General features: G+C 41.6%; 1 protein-coding gene across 9 annotated transcripts in view; it reads right to left on the bottom strand.

Moving 5' to 3' along the window:
• Positions 1–16,383, bottom strand: part of PKNOX2 (PBX/knotted 1 homeobox 2) — a 623,477-nt gene that overhangs the window by 594,225 nt on the left and 12,869 nt on the right. The window contains exon 1 of one of the 9 annotated variants that reach the window (XM_050921664.1): positions 15,246–15,267. The exons of 7 other annotated variants lie outside the window; for them this stretch is intronic. The gene's annotated coding sequence lies outside the window, so the exon portion shown is untranslated. Of the gene's footprint in view, positions 1–8,669; positions 8,851–15,245; positions 15,268–16,383 lie in introns of those variants that run through there. One more of the 9 variants, XM_050921663.1, reaches the window with a different exon arrangement.

A 16,383-nucleotide genomic window follows, 5' to 3' on the forward strand; every position in this document is an offset into this window, starting at 1 on the left:
CTCATTATCCTATCAAAGAAAGCTATCAGATTGGTTTGACACGATTTGTTCTTTACAAATCCATGCTGGCTATTCCCTATCACCTTACCACCTTCCAAGTGTTTGCAGATGATTTCTTTAATTACTTGCTCCATTATCTTCCCTGGCACAGAAGTTAAACTAACTGGTCTGTAGTTTCCTGGGTTGTTTTTATTTTCCTTTTTATAGATGGGCACTATATTTGCCCTTTTCTAGTCTTCTGGAATCTCTCCCATCTCCCATGACTTTCCAAAGATAATAGCTAGAGGCTCAGATACCTCCTCTATTAACTCCTTAAGTATTCTAGGATGCATTTCATCAGGCCCTGGTGACTTGCAGGCATCTCACTTTCTAAGTGATTTTTAACTTGCCCTTTTTTAATTTTATCTTCTAAACTACCCCCTTCCCATAAGCATTCACTATGTTAGACATTCCTTCAGACTTCTCAGTGAAGACCGAAACAAAGACGTCATTAAGCATCTCTGCCATTTCCAAGTTTCCTGTTACTGTTTCTCCCTCCTCACTGAGCAGTGGGCCTACCCTGTCCTTGGTCTTCCTCTTGCTTCTAATGTATTGATAAAAAGTCTTCTTGTTTCCCTTTATTCCCATAGCTAGTTTGAGCTCATTTTGTGCCTTTGCCTTTCTAATCTTGCCCCTGCTTTCCTGTGTTGTTTGTCTACATTCATCCTTTGTAATCTGACCTAGTTTCCATTTTTATATGACTCCTTTTTATTTTGTAGGTCATGCAAGATCTCGTGGTTAAGCCAAGGTGGTCTTTTGCCACATTTTCTATCTTTCCTACTCATCGGAATAGCTTGCTTTTGGGTGCTTAATAGCGTCCCTTTGAAAAACTGCCGACTCTCCTCAGTTGTTTTTCCCCTCAGTCTTGATTCCTATGGGACCTTATCAGCTCTCTGAGCTTACCAAAATCCACCTTCCTGAAATCCATTGTCTCTGTTTTGCTGTACTCCCTTCTACCCTTCCTTAGAATTGCAAACTCTATGATTTCATGATCACTTTCACCCTCTCTTCCTGAAATCTGCCAGAAAACTAAAGGAATGTAAGCAGAAGTATTCCACTGGGGACTCAATTCTGGTCTTAGTCACATTGGTGTAAAGCAAGAACTCCACTGGAGTGACACAGCTCCAACCTGGAATGAGTGGGGCCCAGTAGGTAGTATGGGGAGGCCCACTTGGATTGGACAATAATCACTAATAGACATTTTATTGGGTAAATAAGATAATTACAGATACGAGGTTAACCTTTATTCACTGACAGATTTGAGAACTGCTCCTCAGTCCTTCCCAGAAAGTAAGAATCAAAAGTAACTGCTGGTAGCAAGCAAGCAGGAATTCTCACGCCTTAGCCGGAGAGGGAAACGCAGAATGAAATTTGTTAATCTCTAAGGTGTCACAAGTACTCCTGTTCTTTTTCAGAATGAAAGGAAGACCATTTAAATCTCCAGTGTACACCTTGCCTGGTGTTCTCACAAGCATCAGAAGCACTTCAGTCTTTGTCACCACAGTGGAATGAAAGATTTGACTGGCCCAGGAGAGGACAGAAAGATTAGCTATTACCTCCCCTAGTCAAACACTAACTAATTATAATAATAGCCACAAGTAGGAAGTTATTCACCCTCCCAGTCACCATCAAAAGAGAGCACAGGGTGAAGGTAATGCTAGTAGGGGGAATCTTTTCCTCTCCTCGAAAAAAGATAAAGAACTCCTATCCCTTTCCTTAATGTTATTTACATAACAGCATAAATAAAGATGTTTGATGGCATGTCACCCTCCACAGGCTCCTAGTCCTATTATTATCCAGCGTATTTAAAAGTCAATTGAGCTATTCAAATACTAGGAAAAATTACGGCATTAGGGCCTTCTCAGGAGCAGAGATCTAATGCCATTATTTAAGTTTGACGCAGAGTGACGCTAAATAAATGCACAATTTCTAGAGTAAATTTTTGACAGATTAATTCAATTAAGATTACACCTGCCAATTTGTCTCCCATTTCTGGTTATTTCACCCTTCCTGTTCTGCTCATATTCTTACAGGAAAATAACCCACCACTACTGTTCGTTAAGTTTGCTCTTTGCTGTCAATCTGACAAAGCAGTCCAATGTACAGCATATTTTTTTAGGGCCAAATAAGCTTCTGAATTCATGTTCTGTGCTAAATATTTGCCAGAAGTACCATTTTCATCTAGTGCACAACCTCAAATGGGTTTTGAATGCTATTTTTAATGTTTAAATGCACTCCCAAACCAACAGAATGCTTCCGTGCCGTGCATAAACAGGGCCCGCAAACTGCTCAGCTGATAAAATGTTCCACTTAATTTTTTATGTTGCTAAATTAATTGCTGTAGTTAGATATGTTGGATCTGTCACTAAAATATAAGGAAACCAATTGCTGCACAAATGCATTTCTGGGCACTCTGCGCAAATGGGAACTCGCTGGGACTGAGATTAATATATTTTAAAGAAAAAGAAAGTTAATGTATTTAAAATCCAGACCTGATTTTTCTTTGTCTGAAGCAGGTGACTCAATGGGAACAAAGAGAAAAACACCTATAGAAATCTCCCTTCAGTGCTCTCCAAGAAGCAGAGAGACCTTGTCTAGACTTGGTTTTAAGATGTGACGTTAGCAGGTGTTAGCTAACCAAGACGCTAAAAGTCTACTCTGGACCAGCCATCCTGCCTGTAGTGTATCCTAAACTGGCCAAGTTAAACCCTAGCCTGCCCCCAGCTAATGTGCTAACATTAAACCCTTCAATTCTAGTCCAGATGAGGCCAGAAGGGCTACACAGCCCTGGATCTGCAACTGGCTCTCTCACAGATGGGATCAGTAAGTAAATAATAATAAACCAGAAAGGCAAACACTGACCCATGCTAAATCAGAAACAGTAAAAACTACCAGCCTCCTGTTTGCCATGACCCACTCAGGGTGCCATTTCAGATTTTTTGGGGCTGGTCGGGGGGCGGAACTTTAACTGTGATTCCAGGGGCTACTTAGGCACCTGAAAACTCTAGGGTTTTTTGCAGATAATAATTTAGAAAGTAGCTGTCAGGAGCACTGTATCTTATTCCTCTATAAAAAAAAGAAAAAACATGAAAACATCAATTAAAGCCATATTTTAAGTTTATATGTAAATTTAGAACAATCAGGAGATAATACAACAAGATAATCCCAAGCCTTGAGATATCAGTTCTGGAGCCTTAACACGGATATCTGAAACACAAGTTTGATACTTTTCACACTATTTTTAGTAGAGATAAATAAAATGTTCTTAGAATCTGCTTATTTTCTCCAACAGACACACACCATGTTACTGCCATTATCTCCTCTATCTTAGTCAGTTGTTTTTCATTCCACTAAAACCATATTTATTTAATTTTAACATATGTGATTAAGGTTTTTTTTCTCTTTTATTAAGAAAGGGAATTTATTTTTCTAATTATTTGGGCATTTATGTTTACCGATCACAATCATAAACATGACTCACTAACACTTGTCTCCATCATTACTATTAGTATCAGACTTGGAACCACATTTATTTTCATACAAATTTTAAGTTATTTTACAGATCTAGCTAAAAATACAGTTTGAAAATAAGCAACCTTTATCTGCCCAGTGTCTAAAGTTCTGTGTTTAGCTAATGTTTGTTTTTTGAAACTGGCACTGCTAAGGTGTGTACAAGCTAAATTTACATTCTAGAATGATGCTATTATTGGATTGTACCACTCTCAGTAATGAATGACAAAGCACAATATGGTAATAAAAGTAATAATGATTATTAGGACAGGACAGTTAGGTGTTACATCAGACCCCACAACTGAAGGAAAAGTAGAGACACAGAAAACAAGAAGTCCCATGGGACAAAACATAAAGACCCAGGAATATGGGGCAGGGAAATGTTTAAAATGAGCAAGCAGGAGGGGATACAGAGTAATGCCCAGGGCAGTGCCCGCCCACCACTCCACAAAGGAGTCCGAGGCTTAACTGGACGCTGCCCAGAACGCTCTGCCAGAGGCGTGAGACAATGAGGGAATGGAAGTGGGTCCTGTAGCTGCAGAGCTCCAACTCCTCCCGTACTGTGGGACAGCCATCACGGCCAGCACCAGGAAGAGGCTGGTGAGCAAAACCTGTGATTTGGGGGAGTCATGGACAGGGAGCTCGTGAGATGGAGGATGGGAGGAGAAGTGCAGACAGAACCTCAGCAGGAGGATCTGGAGGTGCCAGAAAGGGAGCGGCAACCTGGCGTGCTGCCAGTTGGTGTGCCAGGGTCTCTCGCTCGACACAGAGGAGCAGGGTCAGGGTGGCTGTAAACCATCCCCCCCACACACCTAAACCCATCCCAGGCTGCCCTTTGGCTAAAACACTCATTGTGCCACCCTCTGGGAACCAAAAACCAAAGTCTGCTCTAAAAGGAAAGATCATAGACTGGCACTAACAACCTGAACACTGCAAATCCCTGTCATCTGAGCGCACCTCAAACATCGCCAGCACACCGAAAGCAGACAGATACACACATGCCCCTCTAACAATCCTTGCGCGGTCACTGTAAGGCAACATTCAGATGGAAAAAATCTACACCTTGGAACAGTACAAATATAAACATTGCTACAGAAAGACGCAAAATGACTTCACAGTCTTATATGCCACATGAATTAGAAACTGTCTTCCACTTGTACAGGCTCAGGGGCTTGTGTTCCCTTTCTGATTTATTGCTAGGGAGCTTTAAAAATGTCTAAAACCATTTACACACCCCATCATGGTGGGAATTTGCTGGGGGATAAGGGAGCTTGTAATTGCTATTCTAAAACTAACTGCATAAGCTTGGAGGAATGTTTAAAAAACATTTTAAGGGTTTTACAAAGCTATAAAATGTCTTCTAACAAACCTAAAAATGATATATCTAAAAAGACCAGTCTTGCTTCCAACAGATAGCAGCCATGCAGCAATACGCTGCTGATCAGATAATGCAAGGTTCTTATAGATAATGCTGTTGAAATGAAACATATTTTTGATGGGATTAAGGGAATTATTTTGAAGAGTTTTGACTTGCTGCTTGACTCCTGGTGCTATTTCGTGAAGAAGCACAATTATAACAATGAGAATGACTTCCACAATCAGGTGCCTGCAAGGAGCTACAAACTTCACTTCAGGAACATGCTCTCCACAGAGTCTCACGCCCAAAGTCCCCTCCGGACCACACAGACCTTGCTTTTGCTTATTTTATTGTTGTATGTTACTCTGTTTACATCAGAAATCTGGAATCATGAAACTGGGGTACAAGAAAATGTTTTTTATGCTACAGAATTATACTGCACCCTGGAAACCTGGTCAAATTCCCATTCCCATTCTGTCTGGCCACAGTTAACGCTGCAAGTTGGAGATGGTGTTCTCTACTGGCCATCCTGAACTGTTGTGCTGTGTTGCTGTGCACTTCCAAGGCTGGATCCTCCAAGCACTAGCGCTTAATGAACTGGAGCTGGAGATGTAATTCCCAGTTCGGATAAACATCCCTGTGGTAGCTCTGATCAAGCCAATGCACTTAAAAATAGCAGCACAGCTGAGGCTGGTTGGGCGATGCGACAAGCTAGCCCGCAAGTGCACAGGTAGGGTTTCAGACAGCAACGTACTTGGGGCAGCCTTGGTTGCATTACGAGGGTCAGAGCTCCATCTCCAGTGTAGACAATCCCCTCAGACCCACATTAGGTAGGAAGCGTTTGCGGGGGCAGATTTTTAAACAGAAGTATATAGAAACGATGCCTGTGTTTGTCTGTAGCTCTCAACCATCCATAATTTGAAGCCGCTTGGGAATGTTCTGGAGGTAAGGACTCCAGATTCAACCCTAGAGTTTGATCATTCAGGCAGTAAAGTCCATAAAGCCTTTGGAATCCATCTTAAAGATACTGCTATATACACAGACGTTCCTTCTCACTAGGTCTAATGACACTCTTGTGTCCTTCCCCTCAGGTCTGGGCCTCGGCAGGTTGAGAATTCTGGTCCCTAAGGGGGCGGGGAGACGCAGTGCTAGCTCATTTTTCCCTTTGCCACCGTTTTTAATTGCTTGTGGCTAGGGCTGTCGATTAATCGCAGTTAACTCACGTGCTAACTCAAAAAAATGAATCAGTTTTAATCGCACAGTTAAACAATAGAATACCAACTGAAATGATTAAATATTTTGAAAGTTCTTCTGCATTTTCAAATATATTGACTTCAATTACAAAACAGAATACACAGTGTACAATGCTCACTTTATATTATTATTTTTATTAAAAATATTTGCACTGTAAAAACGATAAAAGAAATAGCATTTTTCAATTCACCTCATACAAGTATCATAATGCAATCTCTTTATTGTAAAAGTGCAACTTACAATGTAGATTTTTTTGTTACAGAACTGCATTCAAGTACAAAACAATGTAAAACTTTAGTACCTCAGTCCTACTTCTTGTTCAGCCAATCGCTAAGACAAACAAGTTAATTTACATTTACGGGAGATAACGCTACTGGCTTCTTATTTACAATGTCACCTGAAATTAAAAACAGGCATTCACATGGCACTTTTGTAGCCGGCATTACAAGGTATTTACATGCCAGATATGATGCTCGTTTTAAAAAAAAATGATTAAATTTGTGACTGAACTCCTTGGGGGAGAATAATATGTCTCCTTCTCTGTTTTACCTGCATTCTGCCAAGTATTTCATATTATAGCAGTCTCTGATGATGACATAGCACATGTTCTTTAGGAACATTTTCACTGCAGATTTGACAAAACTCAAAGAAGGTACCAATGTGAGATTTCTAAAGACAGCTACAGCACTCAATTCAACATTTAAGAATATGAAGTGCCTTCCAAAATCTGAGAGGGATGAGATGTGGAGCATGCTTTCAGAAGTCTTAAAAGAGCAACACTCTTGATGCAGAAACTACAGAACCCAAACCACCAGAAAAGAAAATCAACCTTCTGCTGGTGGCATCTGACTCAGATGATGAAAGTGAACACGTCGGTCTGCACTGCTTTGGATTGTTATCGAGCAGAACCCATCATCAGCTTGGACGCATGTCCTTTGGAATGGTGGCTGAAGCATGAAGGGACATACGAATCTTTAGTGCATCTGTCACATAAATATCTTGCAATGCTGGATACAACCGTGCCATGCAAAAGCCTGTTCTCACTTTCAGGTGACATTGTAAACAAGAAGCAGGCAGCATTATTTCCTGCAAATGTAAACAAACTTGTTTGTCTGAGTGACAGCTGAACAAGAAGTAGGACTGAGAGGACTTGTAGGTTCTAAAGTTTTCCATTATTTTATTTTTGAATGCATGTTTTTTTGTACATAATTCTACATTTGCAAGTTTAACTTTCATGATAAAGAGATTGCACTACAGTATTTGTATGAAGTGAATTGAAAAATACTATTTTTTTTGTTTTTTACAGCACAAATACTCATCAAAAATAAATATAAAGTGAGCACTGTACACTTTGTATTCTGTGTTGTAATTGAAATCAGTGTTTGAAAATGTAGAAAACATCCAAAAATATTCAAATAAATGGTATTTTGTTATTGTTTAACAGCGCAATTAATCACAATACATTTTTTTAATTGCTTGACAACCCTACTTGTGGCGCTTGAATGAAATCCAAGGCGAGTGATAAAACCGGCCAGACTGGGTCAGACAAATGGTCCATCTAGCCCAGCATTCTTTCTTCCAACAGCAGCCAGCAACAGGTGCTTCAGAGGGAAGATACAGAACAGGCAATCACTGAGTGATCCACCCTCTGTCATCCATTCCCAGTTTCTGGCAAACAGACTAGGGACACTCAGCACATGGGATTGCATCCCTACCCATCCTGGCTAAGAGCCATTGATGGACCTATTCTCCATGAACATATCTAATTCTTTTTTGAACCCGGTTATAGTTTTGGCCTTCACAACATCCTCTAGCAATGAGTTACAGAGGTTCACCGAGCATTGTGTGAAGAAGTACTTCCTTGTGTTTGTTTTAAACCTGCTGCCTATTAATTTCACTGGGTGACCCCTGGTTCTTGTGTTATGCGAAGGAGTAAATAATACTTCTTTATTCACTTTCTCCACTCCATTCATGATTTTATAGACATCTGTCATATCCCCCCCTTGGTCATCTCAGGAAAACCCAGCTTTTCCGATAGCAGGTAAAATTCAGGGAAGTTTAAACTCAAACAAATTTAAACCATTAATTCTAATGGTGTAGCAGCATCGCTTATGTTAATTTTGCCACGGCTACTCCAGGAAGCAATTATAGATCAGTTTCCTGACTTTGGATGATGTGACTTTAATGGCCAAAATCCTGTTTTGAGACACACTCTTTACAAGTGTAGAGTGGTCATGAAATAACACATCATTTGTTTTAAGTAAAGCTGAGATTTTCAGATCTCAGTATTTCACAGGTGAAAAGCCAAAGCGATAGATTGAAAATTGGTAACTGAGCAATTAGATTTAATTATTTTATTGACAGTGCAAAGCAGCACCATTGTAGCAGTGGAAAGTAGAAGCACAGCCTGTGCTTGCAGAAAAATGTGGCTTTAATTATAAGTATTTTCATAGTTCTTGCAACACCTTATTACAGTTGAAAGCTACATATATAACATTACTGATGGCACCTTTCTAATCCACTGCAGTCGTATTTCACTACAGCTCCTCACAGACATGGTAATGCAAACCAGTGCATATGATCATGCATTTTCACCATGCCCTCTTCTCTGCTCTGGGTTGTGAAATGCCTGTAATTTAAAGAACATTCATTCACCCGTAGACCGCACATATTCTGGACATTTTAACCAGCCTTGGACAGTAAATTGCAACAAAATGCAGCTTTCACCAAAGAGGCTGTTTCTTAACATGTGTAGGAATGAAGGACAGATTTCCTTTCAGCAGCACAGCTCTGGCATTTACACAAAGATCTAATAAGCCTGGTGGCCATACCAAGAGCATCTCTTCTTTTAGTCACAGACATCCCAGTCAAAGAATACTTGTAGAAATTGTGCCAGAACCATAATCCATGACAAAGGGAAGAACATCGATACGGTTGTCGCAGGGCCAAATTCAGATCTGATGCAATTACATGGGTGAAACATCACTGGCTTTAGAGCTGCACTTATACAGAGTTTGGATTTGGTCCATCATCTTTAACATACTTAACTAGAATCCTCTTTTAGAAGTGGAGGGGGCACCAATGCAGATGCCTATAGTTATGTGAGGAGAGACACCCTGCATCAGACAATAGCAAAAAAAAAATTGTTTTTTAAAGTCACAATAGTTGCTTGGAGACTGCCATGGGGTGGTGAGGGAGAGACTTTTGATGATGACTCTTCCTGCACTTCTCAGAATTTCTGCCACCTGCAGACTTTCAAAGTCTTGATTTGTGTGAAGCAGCAGCATGAATGATGGCCAGTCAGTCATCAGAGTAGGGTAAGAACAACACTGTCTAGACTAGAGCAACTGGGCAACAGGGTGCTCAGACTACAAGGAACTAGAGTCACAGAAGTTTGAGGTGAAAGACACGTGTGCATCCATCCCATCCCACGCGGTCATGGACCTGTCTCTAATGCACCCTCCATTGTAGTTCTACAGATCCCAAGCAAGGAGATTTTTGCCATTTCCTCTAGGAGATGAAGCCCCAGCCTGACCCACCTCACTGTCGGAAAGTACTTCTTGACGTTCACATTCACAGTGTTGCCAGCACTCTTGGTGGTGTTTTTCTTAAAGCCCCAGATCCCAGAGCCAGGTGACCACACGAGAAGCCCTTGTGAGTGTACAGAAACAAAAGCTTGAAAACGTGACCCATAATGGCTCAGACATCAGAAAGTAAAGAAAACAAAAACCCAAGCTTTATTTTTTTTAAATCTCCTGATTTTTAAGCCAATCTCATGATTTGGGGGGGAGGGGGCTGACTCATGATTTTTGAAAACCTGGGGTTGACAATACTGTGTTCAGCCTAACTTTTCCCTTCTTAATTTCATCTCATTACTCCTAATGTTGTTAAGAAAGGACTCCAGTCCATCAGCATTAGTTCTGCATACCAAACATTAGGCTCCCTCCAATCAGAGGGAAAGAATTCTTAGAATAGAGCTTAAGTATCTTGTCAGTCAGAAAGGGCATTACAGAAGAGCAACTCTGACCAAAAGACACTATCACCCTGGCAAGCCTTTTAAAAAAAATAATTGCACAGTTCTTTCCAAGGGCTGTACATCTACATGCCTGCAAATATTTAACAAGTGCTAATTCAAACATTCACAAATGCTAGATCCTGACAAGATGGCTGACAAATGTTTAATTTAATTCACCAACTTTATTTTGTACAGTGTCAGCTCTGTCTGGGAGACATGGGAGCATGAAGAGTTCCAAAGCACAAACCAGTGAAATCAGGGAAGGAGCCAAGAAAACATTCTGATACCATTTACATGGCTGTAAATCCAGAGTAACTCCATTGGAGTCACTGGCATTTCTCCAGATTTATAGTACTGTAATGAGTTCAGCACGTGCCATTTTCTACCAGGCTGCCTGTCGTGCTGCAGGAAAGGTGAGGTTCTGACACGGCTGTTCAGAAGCAGACACATGCATGCTCTGATCAACGGCAGCTGTTTCCTACCAGCATTAGAAAGGCTGTTTTCTGCAGGGGATTGCCTTGAGAAACAGCTCAATGGAGCCCTCATCAAACTACCTGCTTTTCTGGTGCTGCCCCGTCTCCAAACGTTGGTGTGAAAATCTATCAGTTCCTTGCAATTACCACAAAGAAAAACTACAGTGCAACCCTTAGTGACAAAAAGTGGCTTTAAACATCATCTGAGCTGTGATAGGGACACATTAATTCCTCCTCTGACTAGGGGAAAAGCTGTTTGCAGGGTTGTTCTAGCCGCGCTGGTCCCAGGATATTAGCGAGAGGAGGTGGATGAGGCAATATCTTTTATTAGACCAACTTCTGTTGGTGAAAGACAAGCTTTTACTCTACCCAGAGCTCTTCTCCAGGGAAAAAACTGTCAGTTATTCTCAGGTTCCACAATTACTTTCTCTTCTTCTTACTGTTATTTTGGAGTTGGAATCTTAACAGTCTGACTAATGATGCCATGAAATAATTTTTTTCTAATTAGAGGGCATTTGTTCTTAACGGGATTCCAATTCCAATTCTCATTAGGGGGAAATCTGCTCTGTGTATACTAATCACATATTTAGTCTCTTCTACAGCTCCGTAAAAGCTCTCCAGGATCAGTCTAATGATCATTACGACCCTCAGTTTGGTGGAGGGTGGTTGCAAAATTACTTGAGAATTGAATTATTCAATCACACATGTGAAATTAGCTTGAACCTAGAGAGCCTAGCCCCAAACAATTAAAGATGCTCCTGACTTATGCTCACATAAACCTACTGGGGGGTAGTATGAAGGCCAGAAAGGCCTCTGTGCTGGTTGCTTAGATCCCAACACCATACAAGATCTTTTCAGATAATGGGCCATATCACCCCTCTGACTTCTCTCTCTGAGAGAAATAGAAAACCCATTTCAGTAGCTCAAAAACTGTTGGACGCCAAGGAAGCGAGCCTAAGCAGTAGCCCCTTTGCCCCCCTCTTGCTCCGCTGTTCCTTGCCCAGTCCTGCAGATGCACTTTTGCTAATGTAAACCTTTCTGCAATCCACATGGGACCTCGGAGGTTTGGGTGGGGAAGCCACTGGCAGCAGGATACCCATGGCAGGGGGTTTAAGAAACAGTGCAGAGGAGCCAGCCTAATGAAAAACTCCAGGCCTCTGCAGATCTCTAAGATCTGTGCAATCTCTGTTGATCTTGAGACATCGGACAAGGAAGATCAGGGTACCCCAGTCACCCCAAAGGAACTCTGCACACATGTCCAGGGGAACTGCCGAGTGCTTTTAGACTTTGTTCTGCAGATGGACATGATCTGGCCCAATCAGCTAATTTGTCCCACTCAGCCTACGGCTCCAGAAGGTCATTCCTCTCTTCTATTTTCAAGCATGCACAAGTGTAACATGTGCTTTGACACTCCAGCTCTTGCCCTGCTAGCGTCACCAGTGGGCCATAAAGCATAAGCCACCAGCAGGGCAGAGAGCCAAGGACCAGCATAATCTGGAACATCTTCAGTGGCCATTTAGGAATATGATTTACCGCAGATCTAATAATCTTTGGTCTCCAGAACCTAAACAGAAAGACTCCGCCCTGGAGATTAATCTGGAGAATGCTGTTCAGTCTCACTATTTAGAAAGCTCGCATGAGGGCCATTGTTACCTCAATTTACAAGCAATTCTTGCCGGTTTCATTTTGGCTGAAAAATAAATGGTGCAAAACCTGCAGCAGCACTATTAGCTTCCTAGGGATGTCCATCCAAAGCAGAGAGCCACATGTTAAACAAACCCTGCTGCTCTATGACAGCAGGCTGTGGCTGTCAAAAGTGTCAACAAGGATCATCTCCTTAGTGACTACACAAATAGAAAGAATGAGGATCATCGAGGAGTCAGCATCCTACACTGTATATAATCCACATCCAGTTGCAATCACAGCCTTTCATGTCCTGGAGCAAAATAAGCAGACAGTATAGTTCAGTCTGAACAGTCATCCTGCGACCAGATGGTATGAGAGGATGTCAGGATCCCAGTCCCAAAGCCCTATTAGGACTGGACCTAATTTCAAATGCAGTTGGGTGAACCAGACCATTTTTCAAGTCCTAATTACTAGCAACATCAAAACACCACAGAGGATGGTCTCAGACCATTTATTGACATCCTGCTGTTCTTGATAAATACTTAAGTTCTCTTGAGTTTTACTTGTGAGGTGAACTTTAATCTTCCCTGGCTTTGGGCAAATGAGTTAGGGCTTCAAGACCAGCTTGAATTAGGCACTTTAAGAAGTTTCCAAGACTTGCAATAAAAACTACTTCCAATAAATATAGTTGTTCTGTTGAAGGGGTTGAGCCATTTTCTGCCCCTTGTTTATTACTTACAGTGAGGCTCTCAGACCAGGTGCCACCTTATGTCAAGGTCAGTAGGCATCACTGAACACTGAAAAGTGCATAGCTGGAAACCAATCCAACTCACACGTCCGTTAGTATTGATAAAATATAAATTAGAGTTAAGTGAAGGCACTTCTAAGACGATGGGAGAGATTCTCCTGTTGGCATAGTTAATCCACCTCCATGAAAGGCAGTAGCTATGTTGATGGGAAAGGATCTCCAACCGACATAGTGCTGTCTATACTGGGGGTTAGGTGGGTATAATTATGTCGCTTAGAGGTGTGAATTTTTCACACCTGAGTGACATAGTTATCCCAATATAAGTCTGTAGTGTAGACTGGCTTCAGTCAATAAATCTTGAGCTAGTAGTATAGGATTGGCTACAAGAGTTGTCTTGGGTTTGAGATCTGACATGGGGTAAGTGACTGATCCTTTGGAACTGGGATTAACTTGGGTATTGTTGTGATTTTTGGTTTAAGGGACCATATACCATCAAGACAGGCTTGCTCGGGTGGCAAGACAGACCGGAGTGCCCAATGGGACTGTCTGACTCCAGGCTAAGGCTATATCATGCTTTGAAAGTTCACACTAGTCACATAGTTGCTGAAATCTAATTACAGAACATACAACCTTTTGGGATTTGTGCCCTACTTTGTGACAGTCTTCCCTGAGGTTGGCATCCACGTTCATGAGCCTCTCCAGACAGTTTGACACCCATATCTCACTCAAATGCACAAGGAAATGGGTTTGCTGATTTTCACTTTACCCTTGTGCATATGAAAAAAGGGAAAAAAAAATAGTCTCTTTCAAGGAAGTGACTGGTGGCAGGAAAAATGGGGAAGGCAACTCAGCAGAAAGAAAAAGATGGGATTTATTTATTTTTCAATTATTTTATTTTTCAATTAGTCATTGAATTTTATGTATTTTAATTTCAGCTGAGTCTTTGTGGATAGAGTTAGGATCCCAATACGCTCGTTCCAGGCTCCTAACTGGCTTATAGAACTTTTGTCACCTCCCCATCAACTCTGACCAGGAAATGCTGTCACCATAGTAACGATGCACTCGTTTTATATTTTATTTATTTACTGTAAGTGGACGTAGCTATTGGAGTCTGGCATTGTATAAAAGACAAGAAAAGACTCAGGAAAAAATTAGAGCCCCAGCTTATTTCTTTGTGCTCCTAGATGCTCTTACTCCCAAGAGCAACCTTTCATGGTACTTCTGTTCATCTGAACTTTTGCTCCTTCTATGAAAAAAGAAAGCAACTCCAAAGTTGTTAGATACTGTATTATCAATTCACCTGTCTAGGCAAGAAATTGTCATCACATGGGCACAGCCTGCCAGACACCCTAAGGAGAATGGCTTTAGCAGGCTCAGCCATAAAGGCTCAGGACAGAGTTTGGAGTCAAAAGGTGGTGAAATTATACACAAAAGTACGGCTTTATCTAACCTGCGCATTTCCCATTCTCTTACAAACCTGAAACATGGAAGTTGTTTAAACAAGACATCAGGAGGCTGGAGGCATTTCATGTGCATTGCCAGAAGCGATCATTGGGCATAAGATCGTTTGACTTTATCAGTCATAGGGATCGATTATTGAGAATTGGCCTCGAGAGGAGTGACGTCATCATTGGTCACTGCCAGCTAGCACTGTTGGTCAGATAGTCCACTTCAGCAATATAGCCTGGCACACTGAGTAGTGAGGAACACACTTGGGGTCAGAAATGGACATTGTCTGCCCATGGACTGGCAGCAGCCATGTGGGCATCTTGCAACTAACCACACTGCACCAGAACAGCAATAATCCTACGGCTCTTTTAGATGCCTGGAATAAAGCCGTGCAATGTGGTCATGGACTTTCGGCACTGCCAACCTTCCTGGTCTAAGTGTATTGTTGTTGTTGTTGTATATTTTTCTAGATATTACAGCACTGCAGGGATAAGTGTCAGTCTGGTTTTATGACCAGCTGGGGCAATGTAGAATTAAACCATTATCGGTACTGTGCATCCATGTAAAAATGAAACCCAATCTTTATTCAGCTGAAAAGCAGTCCCAACTGCATAGGCATTAGTTCACACCATTCTGAAACTTACCACATACACCCTGAACTCTGTCTACATGAAAATAATACATTAACTATTAGGAGCAGCAAACATCCAGAAGAGACCAATGGTAAATGCAATCATGCAGGGAAAAAAAAATCACCAGAGACTCAGTCTGTACCTTATGAGACTGCTCCTTCTCCCACAAGGGTCCATGGCAATATTTCCACTGACTTTCCAGGTGCAGAGCCAGCCCTGAAGACGGTCCCCTTTGGATAGGTGTTAGTGCTCCACTACCCAAAGTTCAAATAAAAGGCTGCTAGGCCCCTACTCTCTAAAATCTAAAATGCTGCTGTTATCTTTTCAGGACAAAAATCACCGTGTGTAACAACTCTTTAGAGTCCATTCCTGCCATCCTTACTCACATGGAGCAGCATTGTATCTTCAGCCCCAAGTACTCCGCTCGATTGCAATGGGCCTATAACAGAGGAAGGGTGTAATCAGGTCCTTCATAATTGTATCCAGCCTACTCTATTGTTCAGTAAAACTGTAACAACATTAGAAACTGGTGAGAGGGCACATGAAACACTGGGAACAGGAGAACCAGATGCCTTCAAGTTGGAATAGTGGTTTAGCACCTGACAACTTATATTGCAGTGCACAATTGCCACCAAGGGTTTAGGACAGAAGTAAGAACAAAGCTAACAACTAACTCAATCAAATTACCTGGTCATTACTGCCTGTTTTCCTGCAGATGCCTTCAGCTTAAGTTTTGCCATGGAGCAGAGTGCATTGAAATAAAGCAATCAAGTTGTAATCCCAATTACAAGCCATAGGTAAATCTAAGGGAGCCACACACAAAAGCTTGTATTTCCCATGGAATGGTAACTGGTGGGATATCACCACAATTTCACTTCATGTTTCGTGACATTCCAAGAGGAAAAGAGAACTCCTCTGCCCCATCAGACAAAAAGAAACGGCTCCATTTCAGAGACTTGTGAACTCCTATTTAAAGAAAGTTCCTCCAAATCTGCACAGGATGGAAAGGGCAAAATACAGCCCTCTTGCTGCCAGTCACCCCACCACTGCACCTAGAAACCACTGAGCAATCAGAAAGTTCACTGGAAAGGCAAGGAAAGCACTGGAGTGTAGAGGTGCCAATACACTTGGGTATTTTGGGCTTGTAACTCACTCAGAACTATTAATGGTGAGTGAACTTCTCCTAACAAAAACTGAACCAAACAGACAGGGCTGGTGCTATTACCATTGATCTGGACAAGTTGGAGAAATGGTCTGAGGTAAACAGGATGAAGTTCAAT

The sequence above is a fragment of the Gopherus flavomarginatus genome, chromosome 13 (assembly GCF_025201925.1).
Source record: "Gopherus flavomarginatus isolate rGopFla2 chromosome 13, rGopFla2.mat.asm, whole genome shotgun sequence".
Lineage (NCBI taxonomy): Eukaryota > Metazoa > Chordata > Testudines > Testudinidae > Gopherus > Gopherus flavomarginatus.